Genomic DNA, 8,261 nt, shown 5'->3' with positions numbered 1-8,261 from the left:
TCTTAACAAGTGCCCCTGTTAACAAAACCCAAATTTAACATCGTGTGCATTGCACGGGTTGTCTTACTAGTAAGATTTTATGTTGATAGCGTGAAAGATGCCATTTGGGACCCCAACTGGTTTGGGACAAAAGCTTAGTTGAGTTGAGTAGTGTTAAAGATGCCCTTTTTTTTTACGCATATAAGATTAAAAAGTGGGAATTGCTAGCTTCCATCGCAAAAGGCATTTCGCGGCGTGTTAAAGATGGACCCTAGCAAATCACTTAAAAAGTAAAATTTTAAATGAAGAGAGCATTTTGGTAAATTGGCAAAAAGGGATGCAAATGGAATTAAACCAAAAGTGCTAAGGGCATTTTAGAAATTTTATAAAGAAAGGGAAGAGTAAGAGAGAGAGAGGGCTGGAGAAGTTGACACTTATGATCATAGGTGTCAAGCTTCTCAAGCTTAGAAGATTAAAAAAAAAAACAAAAAATAATATATTTTTATACTTCTAGCTTTAAGAAGGGAAACAAATCAAGGAAAATTAAAGAAAATTTGTGTAAAAATCTAAGAAAAATATGGATAATTGATTCTTGAACATTCTTGCAAGAATCCAAGTGTGAATCAAGTGGAGAAGAAGAATTAAGGAAGAAACTCTAAAGGTAAGCTTAGTTATGTGCTGGAATTCTTATAAATTCGATTTTTTTGATAATTTCCCATAAGTATTAGCAAACATGTAAAACACAAAAGATGTAGATCATGTGTTTTTCAATCAGCTTGATGTAAGATACTTAGATTTTGGTTAAGATTTGAGTTAGTTATGATGATTTCAAGATTTCCGCCAATAGAGGTTTAAAAATAATCGTTCTTATGTTTTCCGGCCACCTCCGGTGAGAGTTGGCTGGAGGTTCCAACATGAAAGTTGGTAATAATGATGTTTTTAAAAAATTTTAAGTTGGGAGGTTTTGAGGAATTTCAATATACAAAGAGTTGTGATAAAAATAAGAATTCAGATTTTATATGAAATCCTATTTCATAATCCTGCTGGACATTGGATTTTTCTGGTCATCTCCGGTGATAATTGGCCGGAATTCCCAACTAGGATATATTTTTTTTTAGTTTATGACAAGAAAGTTTTGTGTTTACAAGTTTCTACAATTTTGATGTATTGAGGTTGAAAACTGGATTGGAAATTTCTAGTTTTGAGAAATTTCCTACAAAGACACTACGGTCAGTTGACCGCGGTCCCTCTGGAAAGTAAAACATAAAGTTGCACCTGGTTGAGTAGGGGTAATAGAAATTGGAAATCTATATCTGAAAGGGGGAAATGAATTCACTCCTCGACATTGCATAAATAACTATTGACTATTTAATCCAATTCTGTAGGGGTGAAAAGTGAAGAGGAGGGAGATCGAAAGAGGAAAGGAAAGGCAAAGGTGACTTCGGGTAAGTAATATAGTAGCTTTCTGTGTTTCAGTAGATGATATGCCAATTAAATGTTAAAAGTTGTGCTATGATTGGTTGAAATTGGAAAAAAACGTATATATGTATATATATATGGGTATATATGTGTAGACACCCAATTTTGTCAAGGCGGTACTAATGATAGGTGTTGCGAGGAAGAACCTTATGACGAGTCCTAGAGCACTAGTTTGGTTTCTCTCAATCTCTCTTTAGGGTATTTTCAGAAGAAAATGATTTCCGAAAACCGTTTTTACAATCGGAAAGCCTGTTTTTACACAGCACCTGCCTTTTCGGCAAACTGAAAGCATGTTTTTACATAGCACCGGCCTTTTACGGCATAAACTGGTAAGCCCGTTTTCACACGGCATTTCAATCGGTAAGTTAAGTTTGAGTAAAAAACTTCCGTTTTTACCTAAAGGACACTTCGTTTTCCGAAAGTAAGCGATATTAGAAACTCACTGATAAAAGATGAAAAATCACATTTTACGAGGTGGAGAAGAGACAAAACATTGCGCCCTTCGAAATGTGATGTCATCTGGATGATGTCATCTAGATGGCATCATAATTTTGCTGAGGGCGAAATTCAATTTTGCCCCCAGCGAAATTTTGGTCGAAATGACCAAATTTTACCCCCCCCCAAAAAAAAAAACTGTAAATAGGGGGCTAAGAGTAAAGGCATGAGAAATTCCCCCCCCAGAGCTCTTTGTTGATTTTTCACCCCCCTTTGGTATTCTCAATCCAAATACCGCTCTGAAATCCAAAAAACCCTAGTTTTCTTGCTTTTTAGAAGAGAGAAAGTAGATAAACTCTAGGTAGCTCAAACCGGGCGTGGCATTCTGCTAAAATTCGGAAGGTTTGGAGCAACATCCTTTAAATAGTGCCGTTGTTCTGTCAAATTTCGCAGAACCACGAGCTATTTTTCAATAATAGCGGCATTGTTCTGCCGGAATCTCGGCAACTCCGGAGCCCATTTTCAAAAATAGCGTCGTTACGCCACCGATTTCTCTGCAACATCGGAGACCCCTTTTTCGAATAGCGTTGTTATACCGCCGATCTCTCCGCAACATCGGAACCCTTCTTTCCAACTAGCGCAGTTACGCCGTCGATTTCTCGGCAACTTCGGAAACCCTTTTTTGAATTGCGTTGTTACCCGCCGGTTTCTCCGCAACCTCGGAACCCTCTCTTTCCAGAATAGTGCAGTCACTCTGCCTATTTCTCCTCAGTTTTTGGTAAATTTACTTTTATTTACCAGCTTTATGTAATTTCCTTTACAAGGTAAGGTACGAAGTTGTAACATCATAAGATCTCAGGCTCATATTGCCATCAGAACTTATGATATAAATCCCTCTACATTTCTTTTACTTTCCGCATTGTCTTTTCCGTTAGATTTAAGTTAACCTGATCGTGATCAGTTTCAAGATCTTCCAGGATTCATAAACGACATACGAACTCGATCAGGAAAACTATCGCTTATTTTTTTATCTTTTCATAAATTCATTTAATTTCCATCATGGAATTAAGCATAACCTAAATAGAGGATAAAAAGATAAGTTATCCTGGTCAAAGTTCTTTGAAAAATGCCAATAATGCCAATCTAAATTAAGAGGCTGGATTCGTCCGGGCAAGAGGGGTGCCTAACACCTTCCCCAATTGTAACAATAACCCTTACCTAGATATCTGTAAGGACCATGCCTTAAACAAACAGTGCAAAATATAAGGTTCTAGGCCCAGAGCAGAAGAACCCCTTTGGTTACTATTCTCCCAACGAAATTTGAGTACCACTACTTATTTCCTTGGAAGAACAGGCACGTGTCCTAGGCTCTGACCTAGGTGGCAACTCTTAGCTTTCTCTTTCTTGCGAAGTTAGGACCTCGGTCCCGAGTCTGCAAGTAACGCATATAAAATAAACACTCCCCTGAGAACCCGATGTGGTGATCCCCTGCGTCCTACGCGCGGGGGAAAAAACCGCCTCTCACAGGCTGGTGACTCTGCTTGGGAGACTAATTGTTTCCTTTCAGCAGACTTTTTATCAAAATAAAAAGGTTATAACTCTATATCAACCTACCTTGGCATTCTCGAAGAATTCAACCAATTAACTTGGCTTTTTTGTCCTTTATTATGGTTATCCTTAAACCCCAGTAGCCTTTAGGGGTATCCGCAAGTTGCAAATATTTCGCAAGTTGCGGACACTCCTAAATGTGTGAAATAAAACAATGTTAGATTTACTTTCCAGTACCATATACTTGTTCTGCAGGGATTGCAAGAGCCAACATTAAAAAATTGCCGCCAATTGTGCGAAAATGCCCCGGGAGGCACCTAGGCTTACCAATTTATTTTTATGCAAACACACACACACATGCACGCACACACACACACACACACACACACACACACACACACACACACACCATATTTTGCATACCTATTACCCTCGGGAGTTACTAGCATTGGAAACGGATGGGTGGCGTTTGGGATTTCATCACCCGAATTGCTGTTTGTCACATGCTCATTTGATGTGAAAGTGAAATACAGGTGTGACAATCCAAGATGGGGGTGAATTGGTCAATTAGAAATCTTAGCCTTATTTAAGGGAGATTAAAAATTAATCCATTTAATTAAGCACTAATTAGTCTAACCCTTGTTCAAATATGTATATCAATGAAAGCTAGGATTTAGACTTTCTAATCATGCACATTTAGCTAACCCTTGGTCAAATGGATATTATAATACTTAAGGTTTAAACAATTTAGTCAAGTGCATTTACTAACCCTTGTTCAATTAAAAGCACAAAAACAAGTTAGGTTAGAGATTATCAATCCCCACACGTGCAAGAGAGAAGTAAAAGAGACATCCATAAGGAACACAAGATTTATAGTGGTTTGGTCACAACTTGACATACTCCACTCTTCCAAGTTTACCTCCTTGGGATCTCCACTAAAATGATAAAGCCGTACACCCGACTCCTTCATCTCCAAAGGGAACAAATCCTTGCTTTTCCATTCTCAAGGGCCAAAGCGAAGCCCCTCGCACGAAGCCTTGACAAAAGAATCAAACCCTTGCACATGATTCACCTTTCTTCACGGGCTGAATCGGAGACCCTTGTCTTCACCTTTCTTTACGGGCCGAAGAGGAGACCCTCACATGAAGAACAAATAAAAATAAAAACTCTCTTGCCTCTTAATAGGCGGATTACAACATTGATAGCTCACATTCACTCTAAGAATGTACAAATGTAAAGCCCTATGGAGTGCCTCTTGATAGCATGTAGAAATGGAAGATCAAAGAGGTTTTTAACTTTTGAAATAAAAGGTTGAAGCTAAAGGAGAAATGGGATTTGATCTTTCTCAAATGTTCAAAAGGTTATAGAGATATGTTTTAATCATGTATATATAGTGTATTTGAAAATATGACCGTTTGGGGTAAAACTGTAAATATTTGGCTTAAAAAAGTCAAGCAGAAAACGCCCCAACGGCTTGTTTGCTCGACCGCTGCGGTCGACCGGGCTACGGCGGTCGTCGCCCCTATCGGGCGCCCTATTCTATTTTTAAATTTCTTACCGTCGCGGTTGATCAGCCACATGGCGGTCGCCCGACGAGGGCTTACTGTTTGCTCAAAAAATTTGGCTCAAAAACCTATCTCGGTCGACCGACCCACGGCGGTCGCCCGCCCTAGACCAAATTGGATTGTTCTGTTTGAAACAGAAGCGCATCCGCGGTCACCCGGCTTAACCCGATCGACCAGCCCGATAAAATTCGAGATGGCTTGGATTTCCAGGTTCCATCCCGCGGTCGCTCGGCTTAGCCCGGTCGATCGGCCCTGAGTGAAATTCCATTTTAACTTTAAAATCCGGGGGCTTTTGGGCTATGGTCTTGGGGCTTAAGTCCAAGGTTTTCAAACACATTTTTGGGTGTGTTGATGGTTTTCAAAGATGTAAAATGTTAAGTATAAAAACCATTTGAAAACCTTTTGAAAGTGCATTTAAACATAAAATCAAGAGGACTCCAAATACATTCTAAAAATAAGAACCTTGAGTCTTCTTGGAATGTCTTGGCTCCTTTGCACTTTCTTGGACTTCCTCGGCTTGGGTGACCATCTTGACCTTGTCTTGGCTCTTGTGACATCCTTCAATCTTCACTACATGTAGTGAGGTGCATGAGGTGTCACCAATGATATGTTTAGCGCCAAGCTCCTTCTTGACACTTGCTTAGGAACTTGTGGAATCTTCATGATGAGCTTCTTTGCTTGAGGATCTTCAAATGAGGATGACTCTAATGTAGGTACAAGCTCTTGGTTCCTTTGATTCTTGATCCACAAGTCATGTGTTGTGAAGAGTTGTGTAATGACGATTATGACATGAAATTCCTGTATACAACACAACACCTCAAAGCAACACATCAATCCATAAATGCTAATCAATCTAGTTTGCTAACATCAAAACAAGAAGGTGTGGGATCCGATCCCGAGAGAGGGGTGGGGCGCGAGCCGCCACACTCTCTCTTGGTCTCTCGTACCCATGTGATTGGCGTGTGCTCTTTTACTATTGATTTTAATTCATCTTTTATGTGAACTTGGGATCACTAAGGCAATCCGAATTCCACACAAAAGAGAGTGACAGAGTCGCCACCTAGATGTGTGATCTAGGATCCATAATTAACCAGAAATCTAGACTCGTTACCTGGTTACAAGAATGGAAGGTATGGGGAGTTATCCACCACATGCACCATTCCTGCCCGATAATCGGTCTTCAATTCCAAAAGTTAACTCTTTTAAATTTATTTTAAATGGCTCATTCAACTCTTTGTTAATGTGCGAACTATGTGACATGCATCCTATGATCTAATTTCAATGTAGATCCTAAATGTGTATCTTGATTTCTTAATTTGTTTGAATTCAATCTAAGTGAAAGTTCTCCTAAAATTCTAATTTCATGGAAAAATCCTAAGTGATTTAATTAAGCATTTACAAGAAAATTAATATACAAAACCCCACAATTTGTTGTGGAGCCGACTCGCGGTTGGTATGTCATCAGACATCCAAGCTGCCTACGTACCCAAGCCTCACTGGGATCAGAGTCGACGTATTTCGGTGCACCTAAGCTAAGCTACTTATGCCTAACTCAACTAAGACACCGATCTAGACTGGATTGACTGTTTCAACAGTTTTAAGAGAAGTTATTTAATTCAAGTTGAAGATTTTATTATCCTAGGATTTCATCTAAGATGCTATATGATCCTATCTAAGTGCAAGTTGTCCCTTAGACTAATGCAGGTTAACCTACATCCTAGGTAACTAGGCTTGTTCTAGGGAAAATTTGGGTGACTAGTGTAACTAGACCTATGGCACGGTTGCTATCCATAGCAAACGTCCGTGATGAGGCTGGACTCCTAACTCTAGGACTCCCTAAAACCTAAGACTCCCTAAGACCTAGGACACGACCTGACATAAGTGTTCCTAAGTTTGGCTCTAATGGTTCTTATATCGGAAACCATAATCCAATGGTTCTGAAAGACATGAGATAAATTGATTCAAGTTCTTGAAGTTAATTAATTTCAGATTTCAAGGATTTTCGGTTTCTGGACATTTAAGGAATACCAAAGGTTCTAGGGTTCTCCAATTTCGGCCTCGAATGGCATCCAAGGAAGGGAATCGTGCGCTCTTTCCTTGTGTAATTTAATACTTAGGTTATAGCACCTTATTGCCTGGCATATCTCAGGATTTCCGTGGACAGTAACCTCGGAGCCAATAACATGCTATAGCTTAAATATTCAAATTGTCAAAGATCGGTTGCAATTGGGATACGATTATGGATGCACTGACCATTTTACCAGGAAAATCTAAAGATCCTAAGATTTCTGTTTCAATGGATTAAAGAATTAATATGTAACAAAAATTTAAGGTTCTTTAGAAATTTTGATAATGATTTTTAATTAATTTCAATTTTGAGTGGATTTTATCAATTTTATACCGCATGAGTGATTTTACAAGTGAATTTATTGCAAACGAATTCGAAATGGATTGAAATTTCTACAGCAGTAAGATGGTAATGTATGTAGCTTACTGGAAAAGTTTTGCAGATTTTTACATTAAGCTCCTATTTAATTTTAATTTAACAATAATTTGAGCAGATTGTTAAAATAACACAGAAACTACTAGAAATAGAAATCTAAATTCATTGAAATTTCTCCAGAAATAAGATATGGGTAAACATAGCATGCTGTGAGATTTTCATTAATTTTAAAAATCATTTACTACCAATTTTGGATTTTTCAATTTTAAGACCAGATTATGGATTTATACTACAACCCTTAGGAAACAAAATCCAAATCACTTAAAATTTTACAGCAGCAAGAAATATGAAATATAAGACTACTTTAAAATTTTGAGAATTTTAATTGTAATCTGATGTCAGTAACAATTCTCACAAAATCTGATAATTTTCAAAGAAAATATTAAATAATATATCAAACAAATCCAAAAATTCTCAAAACTTCATGGTAGAATGTATCAGTATCATATTATTTTTGCACGAAATTTCATTAATTTTGGAATCTGTTTAGTATATATTTATTTTTCTTCGTCAAAAAGATGTTTTTGAAGAGTTTTATATTTTTAAAACACGATTTTCGAGAAAATTACGACTCCGGAAAATGTCCTTTACGATTTTTTGATGTGATGAACACAAGAAAAATTTGAAATTCCACAAAACAAATCATCCTGAGATAGCTATTTTTTCAACTTTTATAATTTCTCAGCCATTATTTTAAATGAAATTCCACTCTTCACTCAAATTTTCAAAATCCTTTGATTCAATGTCCGATC

At 37.7% G+C, this 8,261-nt stretch overlaps 1 long non-coding RNA gene across 3 annotated transcripts in view; it reads left to right on the top strand.

Annotated features, from left to right (window-relative positions):
* The first annotated feature begins 501 nt into the window (after window positions 1-501).
* The window catches only part of LOC143887437 (uncharacterized), a 30,726-nt gene continuing 22,966 nt past the window's right edge, over window positions 502-8,261 (top strand). For all 3 annotated transcript variants that reach the window (XR_013254181.1, XR_013254179.1, XR_013254180.1), the window contains exons 1-2: window positions 502-640; window positions 1,365-1,424. This is a non-coding gene — a long non-coding RNA (uncharacterized LOC143887437). The remainder of the gene's footprint in view (window positions 641-1,364; window positions 1,425-8,261) is intronic.

The sequence above is a fragment of the Tasmannia lanceolata genome, unplaced genomic scaffold, assembly GCF_043159265.1.
Source record: "Tasmannia lanceolata isolate RefF3 unplaced genomic scaffold, GAP_Taslan_0.1 ptg000012l, whole genome shotgun sequence".
NCBI classification, from domain to species: Eukaryota; Viridiplantae; Streptophyta; class Magnoliopsida; order Canellales; family Winteraceae; genus Tasmannia; species Tasmannia lanceolata.
This window is presented reverse-complemented; position numbering and strand designations above follow the sequence as displayed.